This window comes from Coenobita brevimanus, chromosome 101 (assembly GCF_032717465.1).
Source record: "Coenobita brevimanus isolate Jiangsu-jjx chromosome 101, ASM3271746v2, whole genome shotgun sequence".
Classification (NCBI taxonomy): Eukaryota; Metazoa; Arthropoda; class Malacostraca; order Decapoda; family Coenobitidae; genus Coenobita; species Coenobita brevimanus.
The window spans coordinates 1,628,861-1,649,742 of NC_137054.1; the positions used below are offsets into that span (position 1 = coordinate 1,628,861).

At 42.8% G+C, this 20,882-nt stretch overlaps 2 long non-coding RNA genes across 2 annotated transcripts in view; one reads left to right on the forward strand and one right to left on the reverse strand.

Moving 5' to 3' along the window:
* LOC145414851 (uncharacterized) overlaps positions 1-6,211 on the forward strand; it is a 23,093-nt gene extending 16,882 nt beyond the window's left edge. The window contains exon 3 of the long non-coding RNA XR_013899978.1: positions 6,087-6,211. This is a non-coding gene — a long non-coding RNA (uncharacterized LOC145414851). The remainder of the gene's footprint in view (positions 1-6,086) is intronic.
* On the reverse strand, positions 6,051-19,622 carry LOC145414852 (uncharacterized). The gene is made up of 4 exons (XR_013899979.1): positions 19,344-19,622; positions 16,625-16,733; positions 16,067-16,268; positions 6,051-6,177 (listed from the first exon to the last, which is right to left on the reverse strand). It is a non-coding gene; the product is annotated as an uncharacterized LOC145414852 (long non-coding RNA).
* Positions 19,623-20,882: the final 1,260 nt, after the last annotated feature.

Consider the following 20,882-nt stretch of genomic DNA (forward strand, 5'->3'; position numbering starts at 1 on the left):
GTATGTATGTGTGTGTGTGTACAGTATATATATATATATATATATATATATACACACACATAGTGCAGTATGTGTATGTATGTATGCATGTGTGTATGTATGTATGGTATGTATGTGTATGTACGGTATGGTATATATATATATATATATATATATATATATATATATATATATATTAATGAGATGAAAAACATATGAAGATATATCCACTTAAATCATGTAACATTTCTTCAAAATGCCTTTTTTTTTTCTTTCTTTCTTTTTCTTTTTCTTTTTTTCCCCACAAGACCTTTTTAGTAGGGAAAATTAAATACAGTATAACCTCACTATAACGGACTAATTGGGGCCCAAGCCGTTCCAAAAAAGAGCAAAATTCCGATAAAACGACATCTGGACTTTTCCTTGCTAACCAGTGCCTGTATTAATAAAAACTTCTAGGAGTACTCCTAAAATTACTACTAAAGTGGTTGTAGCTGAGAGTTGCTTCTAAAAGTTCCTCCTAGGAGGACTCGTAGTAGTAATTTCGCTCCTACCATGAAGTGTTACCAACACAAAGAATCTCTGCTTAATATATTTTAAAAATTACCACTACAAAGCCTTAGAGTATCAGTATGTAGTTTAAAAATGAAAAAACTAGCTTTTATATATAGAAACAACATCTATTTGATCATATATTATGATTCTTTACGAATGTCGATAAAATGGATAAAATGTAAACACATCGTGTGGTCAGGTGATCATGCCTGCTACCATCGGGGCATCGTGTGTACATGGTACAGTGGCTGTCAACAATGGCACAATTTCAAGATTCCACGGCTGCAGAAAAATTCAAGAGAAAGAGAATCTGGACGGAGGGAGTGTACGAGGGACCTTAACAAACATCTTAACAATGTGTGGAGCAGTTAGAGCATAGAGTGTTTCCGTTATTACATTGCTCACTGGTGGCTGCGATGGTCCAAAGTCATCACATGCTGCATTTTTCCAGTTGCAAGGTACTTTAATAGTATCAACACTTTCATCTCGGATGTGAGAGGATGGTTTCGATGTGTGGGCCTTTCCAGTACATTTCTCACTAAATCAGTAATAAACAGAATGCCCTCACGATCAAAACGGTACCTTCTTACAAGTTCTTGATCATCATATTCCATGAATGCATCCTTCCGAGCTCGAAAATTTATGCGTGGTGGGTGGTGTCGGTCAGCCATGGTCTATGTCGTCTTGGTTCTTGGTGTTTGAGGGATGCAGCTACTGTGATTACTGTCGCTAAAAGCCCTCCTAACTCCTTAAAAGTCCTTGTGGAGGACTTTTATTTTTTAGCAATTTTACGAGTAAACTTAGGAGCTGAAAGTAACTTTTAGGAGTACTTCTAGAAGTTAGGAGCCAAATTTCACTTTGAGAGGAACTTTTACTCCTAGGAGTTTTTATTAATACGGGCACAGACTTCTTCCAGTGTATCAGACATTATTCCAGATTGCACCATTGGTTTTTAAACTTTCTGCAGCACGGTACTGTATTATGCATTCACTACAGTAGTCAGTTGGTATAATATATATAATAATACTGTTCTGTTCACTGATAAACATGTCTTTTACTTACCTTATTGTGGTGGACATAGGTGAAGTGGTCAGGCAGTCCGGACTGCTTCTGGCTTTTATCAGCTATTTTTTATATAGGTATATATAAGAATTTAGTCTCGTAGCTCCTCGATTCCGATAAAAGCGAATTCCGATCTATTGAAGTCCGTTATATTGAGGTTTTACTGTAGTCATTTTTACTTCCTGCTTTTCCATGACTAATGAAATATAAATTAAAAAGGCAAATCACTTACTGTTTAAAGGAATTGGATTGTTATTTGGGGGGAAAAAATTTTTTGGGGCAAGGTTGAAAGGACAGGAAAGGTAGACACAACAGGGTACACATGGCAGGACAGTAACAGGACAGGACTGAGTACACAGGTCATGACGGTACGTAAGACAAAGGAAAGTAGGTTGAGGGGGGGAAGGTATACAGGACAAGTCAGGGAGTATAGAATGGATGGAGAATTTAACTGGCAGGCTAAGTAGGTTTATGGATGTAGCTGATGAGGCTGGTTAGAAAGCTTCCTCTTGTGGGCTGGGTGGTGGGTGCCTTCCCTGGTGGTCTGGATGGTGGGTGGCTCCACTGGTGGGGTGGGTGGTGGGTGCCTCCCCTGGCGGGGTGGGTGGTGAGTGCCTTCCCTGGTGGTCTGGATGGTGGGTGCCTCCCCTGGTGGTCTGGATGGTGGGTGCCTCCCCTGGTGGTCTGGATGGTGGGTGCCTCCTGTGGTGGGCTGGGTGGTGGGTGCCTTCCCTGGTGGTCTGGATGGTGGGTGGCTGCACTGGTGGGGTGGCTCCACTGGTGGGGTGGGTGGTGGGTGCCTCCCATAGTGGGGTGGGTGGTGAGTGCCTCCCCTGGTGGTCCGGATGGTGGGTGCCTCCCCAGGTGGTCTGGATGGTGGGTGGCTCTACTAGTGGGGTGGGTGGTGGGTGCCTCCCCTGGTGGTCTGGATGGTGGGTGCCTCCCCTGGTGGTCTGGATGGTGGGTGCCTCCCCTGGTGGTCTGGATGGTGGGTGCCTCCTGTGGTGGGCTGGGTGGTGGGTGCCTTCCCTGGTGGTCTGGATGGTGGGTGGCTCCACTGGTGGGCTGGGTGCCTCCCATAGTGGGGTGGGTGGTGAGTGCCTCCCCTGGTGGTCTGGATGGTGGGTGCCTCCCCTGGTGGTCTGGATGGTGGGTGCCTCCCCTGGTGGTCTGGATGGTGGGTGCCTCCCCTGGTGGTCTGGATGGTGGGTGGCTCTACTAGTGGGGTGGGTGGTGGGTGCCTCCCCTGGTGGGCTGGGTGGTGGGTGCCTCCCCTGGTGGTCTGGATGGTGGGTGCCTCCCCTGGTGGTCTGGATGGTGGGTGGCTCCACTGGTGGGGTGGGTGCCTCCCCTGGTGGTCTGGATGGTGGGTGGCTCTACTAGTGCGGTGGGTGGTGGGTGCCTCCACTGGTGGGGTGGGTACCTTCCCACCTACCATCCCACCAGGGGAGGCACCCAGCAACCAACCCACCAGGGGGGGGCACCCACCACCCATCCTATTGGTCAACTGGGGGATGGGTGCCTCCTCCACTGGTCAGCTGGATGGTGGGTGTCTCCATTGGAGGGCTCCCCTGGTGAGGTGGGGGCTTTCCCTTTGGTGGGCTGCAGGAGGGGGGAGGTTCTGCTGGTGGACCAGGTGGGGGAGGGCTCCTAGGTGCGTTGTGTAGGGAGGTCCTTCCCTGGTGGACTAGGTGGTTGGGGGGCAGATGATGGGTTAAAATATCCCACCTTTATGTTCATGCACAGAAATATTGTGTTTGGTTTTCAGTTTTCATCATTTATCTTCTAACATCATTTTGGTTAGAAAAGGAGAGTACAAAACCAAAATTTTATTACATTTTATTTTATAATTTCATATTGTCAGCCAACACTGACTTTTCCAACTGCCACCTCAACCACATCCCAACACATATTAGTAAATTGGGTTAGTAGCATTAATATTGTGCCAAGAGGTAGTGAGTGCCCTTTGGGTGGCTAACTTCTTATAATTGGTATTGTACTATGGCTGTCGGTCTCCAGTCTGAGTGCATGGGAATCAACCAAGCCAAAAGAGATTAATGATCTTTGTCAGGTTAGAGTAAATGCCATTTAGGAATTCTTAAGTTCTCACAACAGGCAGTGCAGTTTGTCCCTATATTGGTTGTGATAGTCTCTCTTTAACTTGTGGTTGCACACATTACAGTTGAGGGGTATATTAATAGTACAGTGACTCCCTTGAACCTGTCTGCCACCATTACTTCAGGTTCTTGCCCACTGGTGCACCAGTTGTTTAATTAGTCTTTACATCAGTACATCATCATCATCTAATCCTGTGTTACCCCATGAGGAGTGTAGGAGCCTGGGGCTAGGCAGGTTGGTCCTGACATTTAAGATGAGAATGACCACTCAGGGATGAGTGAGGCTGGTCACTCTCATCTTAAACGTCAGGACCAGCTTGCCTAGCCCCGGGCTCATATGCTCCTCATGGGGCAATACAGGATTAGATTAGATTATGATAATGATGAACTATCTATCTATTGCCAGACGCCTCAATCCCGTTTGGGGTGGCCACAAACAAATCGCCTCCAAGTCGCCCTGTCCCCCGCCATTTCACTGCCCTGCTCCCAACTCACACCCCCCTCTCATATACCTCTCCACCCCATCCCTCCATCTCATCCTCGGCCTCCCCCTCCATCCTCTCCACATGGCCAAACCACCTCAGTGTGTTCCTCATAACGCTTCCTATCACATCCACATCCACACCACAACGCTCCTTTATATCCTCATTCGTCAGCCTGTCTCTCCACGTGACTCCACAAGTTCCTCTTAAATAACTCATTTCCACTGCTCTCACTCTTGACTTGTGTCCTTCCAACAATGTCCAAGCTTCACTTCCGTACGTTAGAGTTGGTATCACAATACTGTCATGTAGTAACTTTTTCACTTCCATGCTCACTTCCCTGTTTCTTATCACTGCTTTCAAGGAACCAGCAACCTTTCTTCCCTGCTGTACCCTTTCAAGCACTTCACCCTCCAAACCTCCATCCTTACTCATCACACTACCCAAATACTTAAACGTACTGACATTTTCCAATTCCTCACCATTCAACCTCACTGTACATTCACTAACTTCACCTCTCTCAAAGACTAATGACTCTAACCTGACAAAGGTCACTAATCCCTTTTGGTTTAGTTGATGGCCAAGCACTCGGTCTGGAGACTGACAGCCGGAAACTCATTCCTACCTCATGACTTAATACTGGTACAAGTTCAGAACAGCTCTATACCCTCTTAATGACTATCCATATGAGGCTGATGTCAAAGCAATTTAACCTAACTGTCAATCAATCAGATTCAAAGGAACTTTAATAGCTGCTTCCCTATTTATGTTTAATTTGGCTTGTATTTCAAAAAGATCTTAAACACAAGTAACTTGTTAAGTAAAAGGCAAATGCCAATAATTTGTCAGTTCAGTAATTTTCATTGTTATAAGTCTTGAGTACTGAATACAATAATTTGACGCCACAAAAAACACCTCAGTTAGGTCATTAGTCAACTTTCAGTAATGGAGCAACTATATTCTGATAACATAGCTCTACTCAAATGTATGTATTTTTATCTTATTAGCTTATTAAAGACTTAAGTGAGCTTTACATCACTTACGTTTCATCCCTTCACTACAGATGACTCTTACTATACCTCTACCTTTAGATCATTATACTCACTATGGTTAATCAGAAAAGTCCTCCTGTACTAGGGTTTAACAAAATTGATTATGGTATATTATCTTGCCATACAAACAAGTTGAATAGCTAAGTTATTGATATTCATACCTGAATTAATTCTTAAATTCTCTCTGCAATGTGATTAAAATGAAAATGTCATCACAGTGAAGGGGTTATTTGAATTACCCCTTCGCTATGATGACATTTTCATTTTAACCATGTTACAGTGGAAATTTAAGAATTTTTAATCAGTTCGGCTATTAATATTAATAACTTAGCTATTCAACTCTAGTATGGCAAGAGAATCAATTTTTGTTAAACTCTAGTACAGGAGGACTTTTCAAATTAACCACGGTGAGTATATTGATGTAAAGGTATAGGTATTGAGAGAATGTCATCTGAAGTGATGGGATGAAACATAAGAGATGTAAAGCTCACTTAGTCTTAAATAAGCTTATAAGATAAAAATACATACATTTCAGCAGAGCTAAGTTATCAGAATATAGTTGCTCCACTACTGAAAGTTGACTAATGACCTAACTGAGGTGTTTTTGTGGTGTCAAATTATTGTATATAGTACTCAAGACTTGAGACATACTGGAAATTACTGAACTGATAAATTATTGGCATTTGCCTTTTACTTAACCAAGTTGTGTTTAATACAGGTTATGAGGCACTAAAACTTGAAGGCAGACAAGCCATATATCAATCTGGGCTTTTGAAATTAGTTTGTTTTAACTCTGCCTTCAGTTCTAAGTACCTTATTTCAGTTTGTTTCTTCTTCAGGTGCCATTGTCTGCAACACTGGTAGGTCTGCGTGGAGCCACCTTGTAGCCAGCAGCTCAGGACATCCATCTCTGCTGGGGTCACTACTATTCTGTTTATGTAAAAATAAAGTCCATTTATACAGCTATGGGTTTTTTTTCTATCCAGCAACTTACAAAATACTTTACTTGCATTAGAACATTTGAAGGCTAGCTGTCTCTCAGGTTAGAACAAATGTACTTCCATCCATCCATCATCCAATCCTACGTTGCCCCATGAGGAACATAGGAGCCCAGGGCTAGGCATGTTGGTCCTGACATTTAAGATGAGAGTGACCAGCCTCACTCATCCCTGAGTGGCATTACATGAACAAAAAAACCCAACCACCCCTTAGATATAAACCTTCACTGGCTCAATTCGATTGGAGCGCCATAATTACCCACTCAACCACCAGGCGCCAAAATTTTATGGTTACCACCCAGCGTAGTAAATGGTTCCCTGGTGTACAGGAAACCATTTGGCTTGTCACTCAGTGTAGAGTCACCCACAGACAGAAGGAAGAGGAAAGAATGAAGGAAAGAAAGACAAAAGGGAGTGTAAAGTCTCCCGTAGGCATAAGGACGAGGAAGTAATGAAAGGAGGATGGAAGAAAAGAAGGATGGAGGAGAGGAAAGGGCAGACACCCGAGTGCTGCTCTCGGATGTCTGCTGTTTCCTTTCCTTTATTCTTTCCTTCCATCCTCTTCTTTCTTTCATTCCTTCATACTTTCTTCGTCCGTCTGCCTACAGGTGACTGTACACTCCCTCTTCTGTCTTTCGTTCCTTCCTCTTCCTTCTGCCTGTGGGTGACTACACAAAGTGACAAGCCAAATGGTTTCCTGTACACCAGGAAACCATTTACTACACTGTGTGGTAACCATATAACCAAATTTTGGCACCTGGTGGTTTAGTGTGTAATTACGGCACTCCAATTGGATTGTTCCAGAGAAGGTTTATATCCAAAAGGTGATTGGGGTTTATTGTTCACGTAATGCCACTCGGGGATGAGTGAGGCTGGTCACTCTCATCTTAAACGTCAGGACCAACATGCCTAGCCCTGAACTCCTACGCTCCTCATGGGGCAACGTAGGGTTGGATGATGGATGGATGGAAGTACATTTGTTTTAACTTGAGAGATAACTAACCTTCATCTCAACTGATGGTAAAGTGTACTGATGGGAGAAACTAGTAACAATGAAATGTTCCTATTCCAAAAGACAGTCAACAGCCTTCGTGTGCTGTAACTAGGATGGCTTCGATTTATCTGTTCATCATAATGATGGGGACTGGCAGAAAAACAGGCTGAGAGATGTATGGAGGTAGGTAAACCTAGGAAGACAGGTGGGAAGGGAGGTAGGAACCAGATAGGTAGACAGTAACAGCGGGAAAGGAAGGTGGGTAGGCAAGGAAGGAGGGAGAGAGGACTGTAGGCAGGCAGGGAGGAAGGGAGAGGAAAGTAGGTAAGTGATGCTGGAGGAAGGAGGTAGGTAAACAGGGAGGGAAAGAAGAAGGCAGGCAGACAGAGGGATAAAGGGAGGGTAAGATGGAGGAAGGAATAATGGAAGGGGAAGAGGGTAGAAAAAATGGAGGGTGGTGACAGACAGGATGGAAGGAGGGTGAGCGGATAGACAGGAAGGAAGGAGGGTGAGCAGATAGGCAGGCAGGAGGAAGGAGGGTGAGAGAGTACACAGGCAGGAGGAAGGAGGGTGAGAGGGCACACAGGAAGGATGGAGGGTGAGAGGGTACACAGGAAGGACGGAAGGTGAGAGTGTACACAGGAAGGAAGGATGGAGGGTGCGAGGGTACACAGGAAGGATGGAGGGTGAAAGTGTACACAGGAAGGAAGGACAGAGGGTGGGAGGGTACACAGGAAGGAAGGAAGGAGGGTGAGTGTGGACAGGAATGAAGGAAGGAAGCTGAGTAAGAGGGTACACAGGAAGGAAGGAGGGAGGGTGAGAGGGTACAAAGGGTGGAAGGAAGGAGGGTGAGAGGGTACACAGGGTGGAAGAAAGGAGGATGATAGGGTACACAGGGTGGAAGAAAGGAGGGTGCGAGGGTACACAGGGTGGAAGAAAGGAGGGTGAGAGGGTACACAGGGTGGAAGAAAGGAGGGTGAGAGGGTACACAGGGTGGAAGGAAGGAGGGTGAGAGGGTACACAGGGTGGAAGGAAGGAGGGTGAGAGGGTACACAGGGTGGAAGGAAGGAGGGTGAGACAGTAAACAGGAAGGAAGGAAGGAGGGTGAGACAGTAAACAGGAAGGAAGGAATGAGGGTAAGAGGGTACACAAGAAGGATGGAGGGTTAGAAAGTACACAGGATGGAAGGTGGGTAAGAGAGTAGACAGGATAGAGGGTACGAGGGTAGAAAAGAAAGAAGAAAGGAAGGAGGGTAAGCAGGAAGGTGGGTAAAAGAGTAGATAGGATGGAGGGTAAGAGGGTTGAAAAGAAGGAAAAAAGGGGAGTAAGAGGGCAGAATGGAAGGAAGGACAGAATGTAGACATGGAGAGTAGAAGGAGAGCAGAGAGGGAGAAAGGATGGAGGGTAGACAAGGAGGATGGAAGGGAGGGAGGTAGGAAGGAAGGAGAGTACACAGGGAGGAAGGAAGGAGTGTAGACAGAGGAAGAGGATAGACAGGGAGGAAGGAAGGAGGGTAGTCAAGGAGGAGGAAAGGAGGGTAGACAGGGAGGAAGAAAGGAGGGTAGACAGGGAGGAGGAAAGGAGGGTAGACAGGGAGGAGGAAAGGAGGGTAAACAGGAAGGATGGAAGGTAGACAGGGAGGAAGGAAGGGGAGTAGATAGGGAGGAAGGTAGGGGGGTAGACAGGGAAAAGGAAGGGGGGTAGACAGGGAAAAAGGAAGGGGGGTAGACAGGGAAAAAGGAAGAGGGGTAGACAGGGAAAAAGGAAGGGGGGTAGACAGGGAAAAAGGAAGGGGGGTAGACAGGGCCTGGAAGGATGGAAGGAAGGGGGGTAGACAGAGAAAATGGAAGGGGGTAGAGAGGGAAGAAAGGTGGGTAGACAGTATGAATAGGAGGAGGGTACATGGAAAGAAGGTAGGGAGCTAGATTAGAGAGTAGCAACAAAATCCAAATTAATACGTACAAGGAATAATTTACAGCTAAAAATATCACAATTAAAAAATATATCAGGCATAAAAACATCTATCTATCTATCTATCTATACCCCGACGCCCCAATCCCGCAAAGGGTGGCCGCAGACAAAACGCCTCCAAGTCACTCTGTCACCCACCATTTGACTCCCCTCCCCCCAACTCACCCCCCCTCCCTCATATACCTCTCAACTCCATCCCTCCACCTCATCCTCGGTCTACCCCTCCCTCTCCCTCCCTCCACCTCACCTACATAAACCCTCTTAGTCAGTCTTTCATTCTCCAATCTCTCCACATGTCCAAACCACCTCAGTGTATTTCTCCTAATCTTTTCAACATCATATAAATATATCAGGCATAAAAACATCATATAAATATATCAGGCATAAAAACATCATATAAATATATCAGGCATAAAAACATCATATAAATATATCAGGCATAAAAACATCATATAAATATATCAGGCATAAAAACATCATATAAATATATCAGGCATAAAAACATCATATAAATACAAACAAGAATAGGAGACTTTGTTTACTCCTTGGCCTAAAACTGCCTTCTCCCCCTCTTGACTGCAGAGTTGTAGCCAATAACACTAGAATATGATCTTAGTCAAGAAGTGCTATGGATAGAATGTAGAGCAGTGGGTTTGCATTTATCTGGCACTGACCTATATTAAATAAGCTCTAAAAGGATGAATATCTGAGCCGGATTAAAAAACAATAATCAAAACCATTTCATTATGGCTCATGAATATCCATGTTTCTGCTGTATGAGTGAGTCTGGTTTGTACTGTATTCACAATGAGTGAGGAAGCTGCCCAACACCTCTTCTGTTATTTATTTTGGATATCTATCCATCTACATACCTAAGTTGCTTCCCCCAGAGAAAGGGAGATAGCCAAGACTGGACGACACTCCCAATTTACTCAACCAAACACGCGCACCTATATGTATCTTAGCTTTAGGGGAGAAGGGATAGGGCTGCTCAATATTCTTTTGTACATTATGCAGAGTATGGCAATATTAGAAGGATTTAAGTAACAGAAGGGGACAGTCACATATAACAAAATATATCTCTTACCAAAAGGTGTTGGGGAAATTCCTTAACCAACGAGAATTCGAGCCCTTTTGCATATACAACTGTAATTAACCATATCTGTGGCAGCTACCACCAAATAACCAAACTAACTACCTTACATGCCTATTTTTGCATTTACCTTTTACTCCCTAACCCTTTAACCGCGGATGTCATTCCAGAATGACATTGCAAAAACTGGACCAAACCGCGGGTGTCATTCTCGAATGTTTGTGAATATTTTGAATACCCCGCGTTTTTTCCGTGCGCCAATTGTTTCAAGGGAGAGTAGCTATTAAGTTCTTTCACTCCAGCCGACCCCCACCTCCCCCCCCTGGGGCCCCACCTCCCACCCCCCGGGCCCCCCACCCCACCCCGGACCAAACACGCATCAGTATCTGTCCAGCTGTGTGAGCGACAACACTGCTGATGTGGAAGTGAAGTGCAGGCAATTACAGTGCCTTTTACCTGCCTCAGTGAACACAGAGTGGGTGTTTATCTTATGTGCAGTGTTCATATATGTTTATAGTATTATTATCGGAATGAGGTTGGCATTTGGTAATGGTGTGTGAGCGAAAAATAGTGATTACAACACCGCTGATATGGCAGTGAAGTGCGGGCAATTACAGTGCCTTTTACCTGCCTCAGTGAACACAGAGTGGGTGTTTATCGTATGTGCAGTGTTCATATATGTTTATAGTATTATCAGAATGAGGTTGGCATTTGGTAATGGTGTGTGAGCAAAAAATAGTGATTACAACACCGCTGATGTGGCAGTGAAGTGCGGGTAATGACAGTGCCTTTTACCTGCCTCAGTGAACACAGAGTGGGTGTTTATCGTATGTGCAGTGTTCATATATGTTTATAGTATTATTATCAGAATGAGGTTGGCATTTGGTAATGGTGTATGAGCGAAGGTAATGGTGTGTGAGCGAAAAATAGTTATTTTAGATCGCTCACTTCTAATGGCACTGCCCATCCAGTGATAGTCAACGAAATCATGAAACCTACATCATTGCAAAGCCGAAGGTTAGTACTTTCTAATGGTACCTTATTTTTTGCTCTAGATTTATTCTGTGCAGAGTTACTGAAAGTGACAGTGATATACAGTGATCCGACAGTGACGTGCTTTACCAATAATTGTATAATGGATAATGTAGTAATAAGGGATATTTTGCCTAGGAAAAAATGTAAATATTGGCCAGTATAATAAGTGATACTGTAATAAGAGAATCTGCGGCACTTGTGTAATTCTGTGATGCGACAGTGACGCAATATAGTAATAAGTGCAGTGTAAATATAATGTACATTGCCCAGATTATATGTAAAATAATATTAGAAGTTAGAAATAATGAAAAGATCACCTGAAACGTCAGTGAGCGGGTGACGCCGCAGTGAAGTGAGGCGCAGCCGCAGTGAAGAGCAGGCGCAGCCGCAGTGAAGTGCCTTTTACCTACCTCAGTGAACACAGAGTGGGTGTTTATCATATGTACAGTGTTCATGTATGTTTATATTACTATTACGAGAGAGTGGTTGGCATTTGGTACTGGTGTGTGGGGCGTAAAATAGTGATTTTACACCCCTCACTTCTAACGGCTCTGCCCGTCCTGTGAAAGTCAACAAAGTCATGAAACCTACATCAATGGAAAGCTGAAGGTTAGTACTTTCTAATGGTACCTTATTTTTTTTCTCTAGCTTTATTCTGTGCAGAGTTATTAAGGTTTAAAGGTTTGTTTACATTTGGCTGAAACCCCCGCGGGAGAGGACAGTCAGACCAAAACAATACCCGCGGTTAAAGGGCTAATAACCCTACACTCCACACTCTTATGCACTCCCCACTCTTGTGTTTGCTGTATGTACTTTTGCACTTAATACATTCAGAAAGCAATTTACTATCTACTAAATGCTCAAAAGTGTCAGAAATGAACTAGTGGGTGTAATCAAAAGAAGCTTTTTTTCACAAACAGACTAAATCTGCCCTCTCTCCATATAGGCTACACCAATCAGGTGAGAAATTTTTTACAGAGGGGACCATCACAGCTCTAAATCCTTTCCACAGCACTTATTCCTGACTAGATTATGCAACTGTTTATATTTGTTGGGGGAAACAATTACTACATTTAGTCAAAATGCTTTCCCTTGATACAACTGGGACAGTCCAACAAACTATGTGTAAATTTGCCATCTCTCCATCTTGAATACTGAGCTATAGCATGAAATTATAACATGCTAGTCACAAATAAGTGGTAAAGAACACTGCATAGCTGTCTTTATGTCACTGAGCTACATGAAACAAGCAAAAATGGATGAAAATCAGGGCCAATCTGAGGTGAAAGAACTATGACAATTTTATGATACACAATGAGCCTCTATGAAGTAAGAGTCTCCTTCGTTACCAGTCAAATTTTCCTTACAATCTAACTCTACCTGGCCATCAACAAAGCTGAAAGGGGTTTGGTATTTCAGAACAAATGCACTACAAACTGTATGGTGCCCAGAGAGAGGCCTTCAAACCAATTAAGAACATGGAAAAAGTCTGCCTCTTATTTATGCAGAACATGGCAATGTTAGGATTTTGCTATATAACACTGGGAAGGTGCAATAACCAAAATGAATGACTTAGGAAAAGGTGCTAGGGAGCTTCTGTAACAGACAGGAACACCAGCCTAAGTACAAAACAGGAAACAAGTCTGCCTAATATTTCACTTTCTCCCTCCCCTTTGCCAGCTCATTACATTGGCTGGTATTTCACTTCATTTCTCCCTCTGCTGCCGGCTAATATTTCATACAGTAAGGTTTGGTATAATTCTCTGGTCATAGGTAGAAGTTGACCTGTTTTCTCTGTTAAGGAAGCTCCATAGCACCCCTTCCTTAGATATTTTCCACACTAACCATTATCCTCTTTCTGTTTATATCTTTTACATGTTGACATTGCATGACTAACACAATATGGCAAAAAAGAAGAATCAGAAATAAACCCAATATGGCACAAAAACAGAACCGGAAATAAACCAGTGCAGAAGAAGGGTTAAGTAGTGTTAAGCACGGTAACCTTCCTCACTGCATCAGTTCACCTACTTCTCGCTTTCCTTTCCTGGCTAATATTCCTAGGCTAAGATTAGTTTTAGGCCTATATGTTTCTCTGCCCACTGACAAAGAAGTTCATGTTAATATTTCACCTACCAGTACTCTACTTACTTCCCTTTGCAGGCTAATATTTCTAAGCAGAGAATGGTGTCATGTTTCTCTGACCAAATCCAAAAGTTTGTCTTAATATTTCACCGAGTACACTCACTCCCTTTTGCAGGCTGATATTTCTGTGTAGAGTGGTTTATTAAATTTCTCTGGCCACAGCTCCAAAAATTTGTCTTAATATTTCACCTACTCTCACTTCCCTTTCCTTCCTAATATTCCTATACAGACTGGTTTGACTATGTTCTCAGCCTATGGATTCAAAAGTTTACTATTCTACCAAATTCCTTTTCTGCCTAATACTCCACAGATATATACTGTATAAAAGTTTGCCTAATATATCACCTATTCTCACTTCCTTTCCTAATATTCCCATACTGGCTAGTTTAGCTATGTTTCTCTGCCCATAGATACAAAAGTTTACCCAACATTCCCCCTAATTCTTTTCCTGCCTAATACTTCATACTGTATATAAGTTTGCCCAATATTTCACTTACTCTTCCCTTTCCTGCCTAATATTTCTATACTGGTTTTGTGATATTTCTCTGCCCATAGATACTGGCACAAACTTTACCTACCATAATTCTCCCTCCTGCCATGATACTCCCTAGATACTGTATAAAGTCTGCCATATATTTCACCCACTCCTCTCTTCCCTTTCCTGCCTAATATTCCTATACTGGTTTGGTTATGTTTCTCTGCTGATAGATACAAAGTTTTGCTAATATTTTACCTAATTCCCCTTTTCCTGCCTAATACTCCATAGATGCTGAATAAAAGTTTGCCTAACATTTCAGCTATTCTCACTTCCCTTCCTAATATTCCTATACTTACTGTTTTGTTTATTTTCTCTGCCCATAAATACATCCATCCATCCATCATCCAATCCTATGTTGCCCCATGAGAAGTGTAGGAGCCCAGGGCTAGGCAAGTTGGTCCTGACATTTAAGATGATAGTGACCAGCCTCACTCATCCCTGAGTAGTATAACATGAGCAATAAACCCTAACCACCCCTTGGATATAAACCTTCACCAGTTCAATCCAACTGGAGCACCGTAATTACCCAATAAACTACCAGCCTACAAAGTTTTTTATCTTATTCTCTTTCCTACCTAATACTCCAGAGATATTGTATAAAGTTTGCCTAATACTTCAGCAACTTCACTCTTCCCTTTCCTGCCAATTCTTATATTGGTTTGGTTAAGTTTCTAAGCCCATACATACAAAGTTTAGCTAATATTTTACCTAATTCCCTTTTTTTCCTGCCTAATACTCAACATATATTGTGTATAAGTTTGCTTAATATTTCATCATCTCCACATCCATTTCCTGCCTAATATTCCTATACTGACTGATGTTTCTCTGTCCACAGATAAAAAGTTTACCTAATATTTTACCTCTTTCATTCTCTGCCAAATATTCCTGTGCCACAATCATCACTCTTAAGCATGAATCCTATGATTCAACTACAAGTACACAGTCAAGAGTGAGACTCCCATTATTAAAAATCTTATAAAATGCATCTAAGTTCCTTTTTCCAACTTCCAGCAACTGCTTAATTAGCTAGTTTTGGCACTAAGTTTAGCTTGTGGTCCACAAAAAACTACTGTGGCCTGGCCAACACCAATATGTGTGTCTGTGTGTGTGCATGTGCATGTGTAATAATGTATGTACATGTATTTTTGTTTGTATATGTTCCAGTAAGTATAGTTATACATGTAGTTGTGTATTTATGTATGTAATTATCTGTTTATAAAAGTACTGTATGTACATATGTACGTATATATGTATATAAGTATGAGGATTCCTTGCATTAAAATAAAAATACAAAATAAAGCTCATGCCCTTCCCTAGTCTGAGAACCACTATGAGGATATATATAGTACCTTATTTCTACTTCATGACTTAAGAGTGAAATCACACAAAAACCCTCCTGCCTTCCTATTCCCAAAAATGTGGATGGTGGATAGCACAAGGGCACAAAAGGAGCTTTGAACAGAACTGTAAATCAAGAGAATAGTTTCACTTTTCATTTTTGAAGGCTCCAACATGCTTGCATGCGTCAGCCTTGGTCACCTAATGAAAGCTCTCCATGTTGCTCAATCTCTGGCAGCCTCCCTGTTCAGTCCCTTAACCCTGAGGTCACACTTAATGACTTTCTCCCAGGTCTTTTTTGGTCTACCCCTTGCAACCCCACCCCTAATATTAATGCTTCCCACTTTCTGCACCTAGTTATCATCCCCCACCCTCTCCACATGCCCTAACCACCTCAATCTACCTCTCCTCATCACAACACCAATGCACTCCAGTCCCATCCTACCTCTCAACTCTTCCATCATAAACCTATTCCCCCAGGCCTTGCAATCAGGGACACATTGCACATCCACCTAATCATTATCATTTCTTTACATCTAAGCCTGCGAACATCCTCTTCCTTTACTGCCCAGGTCTCACTACCATACAGCATTACACTCCTAACACATGCTGCATACAAAGATCCCTGAACTATAAATCAAGAAAATTAAACTGTAAATCAAGAGAACTGAACTATAAATTAAGAACTAGTGTAAATCAAAACTTACATGCTCATGTGCCACTGTTAAGCCCAGCCAAGGAGAGTTAACTTCAGCAAATTATTTTTTGCTCGTCTCCCATTGGAGCAGAGTTGGGCCAGACCAAGAAGAGCTCACGGAGCTGAGATTCATTTGTTCATTTGCCAGTGGAGTCAAGGTGGGCAGAGATGAGTTGAGCTGACTGCCAACACTTGCCCATTTTCTGTAGGTCCTGTGGAGAAAAAAATATATATATTACCAAATACTTATACAAATTCTTAGGGTACTTTTGAAAAATTAAAGGCCAAATTACTATTATCCTGATCTCTTTCAAGCTAGGGGTGGTGGTGGTGGTGGAAGTAGTGCTGGTGACTACAACTGTTTTAAAAATCAAGGTATACAGTATATTGTTGTTTACCAATAGCTATTACAAAATATTACCAGGGATGCATTTCATATTATTTACCTTTTCACACAGCTGGTACTATAAACTGAAAGGTGGAAAAATCATGTTAAAAAATCAGCACAGGCAGCAATGACACATTTCAATATTTACTACAGTACTGACAATAATAAAAACTGACCTACCATGCTGTGTAGCATCCTCTTTTCGCCAGTAAACATTTGGTCCTAATTTCTCAGTTGCAAGATATCTGCCGCTTAAATCACTTTTCTGCACCTACTGTACTTCACATTCCTGAAAAACAAAAACCATACTGTAGATATTCACAGAAAGTCATTAACAGTAAATTTATAAAATATCTATCTATCTATTGCCAGACGCCTCAATCCCATTCGGGGTGACCACAAACAAATCGCCTCCACGTTGCCCTGTCCGCCGCCATTTCACTGCCCTGCTCCCAACTCACACCCCCCTCTCTCATATACCACTCCACCCCATTCCTACATCTCATCCTCACCTCCCCCTCCTTCTCCCCCCCTCCACCTCACTCATATACACTCTCCTTGTCAGTATCTCACCCTCCATCCTCTCCACATGGCCAAACCACCTCAGTGTGTTCCTCTTAATGCTTCCTATCACATCCACATCCACACCACAATGCTCCTTTATATCCTCATTTGTCAGCCTGTCTCACCATGTGACTCCACAGGCTCCTCTTAAATAACTCATTTCCACTGCTCTCACTCTTGACTTGTGTCCTTCCAACAACGTCCAAGCTTCACTTCCATACATTAGAGTTGGTATCACAATACTGTCATGTAGTAACTTTTTCACTTCCATGCTCACTTCCCTGTTTCTTATCACTGCTTTCAAGGAACCAGCATCCTTTCTTCCTTGTTGTACCCTATCAAGCACTTCATCCTCCAAACTTCCATCCTTATTCATCACACTCAATCGGTAAAGAGGTGGCTTGTGGTCCTACCGGACCCAGGTTCAAATCCCCCCTGGGGCAGGGAACAGTTTAAGGATTTGAATTTCATTATGGCAGACTTTACTGATCTACCAGAAGACCCGTCGACATGTCGTAAAAATACCCCCGCTAATACCAATACACCAGTCCTGTATGAGACAGCCCTAGCATGTATTCAATATGGACGGTGGGTGTTAGCGCTGAAGTGGTGACATGTAGAGGTGTACAGTATGTAGGAGGACTACTGGGCCTTGGGAGCAGGCTGAGAAGCCTATGCCCAGAGCCGAACACAAAGAAAAAAAAAAAAGTACTTAAAAGTACTCACATTTTCCATTTCCTCACCATCTAACCTCACTGTCCATTTACTGACTTCACGTCTCTCAAAGACCATCACTTTACTCTTCCCTACATTCACCTTTAGATTCCGTTTCTTACACACTCTCCCAAACTCACCCACCAAGCCTTGCAGCTCCCCTTCGTCTTCACTCAACAACACAGTATCATCTGCAAACAACAGTACAGGGAGTTTCCAAACACTACCCTCTCTCACCAGGGCCACTCCAACATCCACTGCCCTACTTTGTATCTCTTTTATTACCCCATCCATGTACAGATTGAACAACCATGGAGACATGACACATCCCTGTTTCAACCCAATCTTCAAAGAGAAAAATTCACTGACTCACACGCACTGCAGCCTTAGAACCATCATACATACCCTTCACAGCATTCAACAACTTCCCATCTAGTCCATATATTCTTAATACTTTCCACAATCCTTGTCTATCCACCCTGTCATATGCTTTTATTTATAAAATATAAAACTGCAAAAACAATACCAGTATATTACATACTCCATCCCACAGGTGTACACACACACACACACACACACACACCAACCACAACCAAAAATATGTACCAGTAGCTACTGTAAAAAATTTCAGATCTAAAATTAAAACCAAAGACTACAAAACTGAAAACTGAAAGTATGATGTTATAACTGTGGATACGTTTATGTAAAGCTATGGGATATGGTGGAAGTTTTTTGGCATGTCAGACAGAGCCAGACTGTGGTAGGTGAGGATGCTCACCATCCACTCACTTGATGTAGTGCTGCTTTAGGTGTCTACCCTTTCCTGTCTTCCTTCCTTCCTCTTCTGTCTTTCTTTCCTTCATTGATTCCTCTTCCTTCTGCCTACAGGAGACTTTGCACACCCTCTTCTGTCTTTCTTTCCTACATTGTTTCCTCCTCCTCCTGCCTATGGGTGTTGGGTATACCAAGCAGTCGATGTAGATGGTACCGGTAGTTCGATGACCTGTTACCTGTGACCAAAATGACTTCAACCACAAAACCATGTGCCAATAAACAACCATTGTTAAGCAATTCCATCTAAAGAATTCTAAGTAATCTAACTATCCTAGCTAGGTATCTTAGCAGAGCCACTCCTACCGCCCCCATCAGCCTCTTCTGACCCCTAGGTTGATCCCACCCAACCCATCGCCCTAACCTAACTACATCTCTATAACAAGGGGGAAAAATGTGATTAATACAGCCAGAAATTGTACAGACAGCAACTGATGGGCTGAGAGGGAGAGACTGATAAGGATTGAGGGATATTTGTAAAAACATACATGAAAAGAGTGGGAAACAAACTAGACGATGTGAAGTGAGAAATTAAGCCCTTCGACCTTAAAATGTCACCCTGTACACTCTTGCTGCAACCTGACAATTCTTCTGCAACACGCAAGGAATGTGCAACATGTGTTTGTGAGGCTATGACAGCAACTTGGATTTAGAAAAGTTCAGGAAGGCAATCGAACCTCTCCAAATCAAGTAACTCATTGCATAAAATCAAACAGTAGTGTCAAGAGAGGAAATTTTTACAGGGCAGAGGAGAGCTTACAGATGGGGGACAAGAACAGAATTAACAAACCTCTTGTTTTGGTGGACGTGTGTATGCTCTGGGCCTCCCTGCTAAAGTACTGGGGACCCCAACCACTGCATCCACTACAACTCCATACTAACTGCTGCTGGATTTTGGACATGACCCCTTCTCTACTCCTCCTTATCTTGGGGTCAGTCCACAAGGTCATACAGGGTTATGGAAAGCCAGCCGAGGCCAGCTTCATCAGGGGGATACCCAATCCAACCCATGGATAGTTGCAGAGATGAGTGGCTCTGCACCCACACCTGCCATGATGTCTCGCGGGGCTAAGCTGTAATGACAAAATACAAACACTGTTATGAGAGTACAAAAACCATCAGTCTATCCCACACCAGCCTTGATGTCTCAAGGAAGCGCTGTAATAATTATAAATACTGTAATCACAGCCTGTCACTCACATCTGCCTTGCTGTGTTGGGGTTGTACTTCAACGAGAAAAAAAATAAATCATCTCAGCCTCTTCATCCCTCACACACACCTCCCATGATGTACCTCAAGGTTGCAGTAACCTGAAATAATCATTACTATCATCCTGACCTTTTTCTCAAGCACCCCCTCACACCTTGATGCCTCGGGGTTCAGTTATACATAAATACATTCCAATATTACTCATCTTAAGTGTTGTGTGAAGGTTAGCACGCACTCAGGGTTGTAATAGCTATCAAGGGTTTAATACTGTGGTATTTTGGAAGTGAATTTCAAGTCTGATTAGATGTACTGCTCTGTCGTATCTCTAATTTTGACACGGAAGCTTTCATGTTGGGTTGGGTCTTATGCAAACTACATGAATTCAAATTTTCTGGGCTTCTGAGGTGAAATTGTTTTATTAGGTCTTATTTGAATTCAATGTATGAATCTGATATTTGGGGTGATTTAGCTTATTAGCTAGCAATTTGATCAATTTTGATTCTTTTATAAGCCCATCCGTATACAGATTGAACAAGCACTGAGACATGACACATCCTTGTTTCAATCCAACCTTCAAATAGAAAAATTCACTCAGCTCACTATACACACACACAGCAGCCTTGGCACCCCTCATACATACTGTACATGGCATTCAACAACATCCCATTTATTCCATATATCCTTAATATTTTCCACATTCCTTGTCTATCCACCCTGTCATACCCAGTATGCTTTCTCCAAATCCATGAAGGCCACAAACTTCTTTCCTTTCTCTAAAAACTTTTCCACTAAAGACCAAAGAATGAATATCTCACCTACACAACCTCTTCCTTTCCTAAAAACCTCCCTGTTGTTCTCAACTAATTTCTCTGTTGTTTCCCTACGTTAGTCAATAAATATTCTACTACATACTTTTCCTGTTACACTAAGACATGTGCCCGTCCAATTACCACACACTTCTTTTTCCCTTTTTCCTACAGGGGAATAGTTATATCTGACTTCCAATCCTCAGGGACCCTACCTTTCTCCCAAGTCAATCTGCCCATCTTCAATATCCATTCCACTACTACCTCTCCCCCATGTTTCAACATTTCACCACACACACCATCAATTCCTGGGG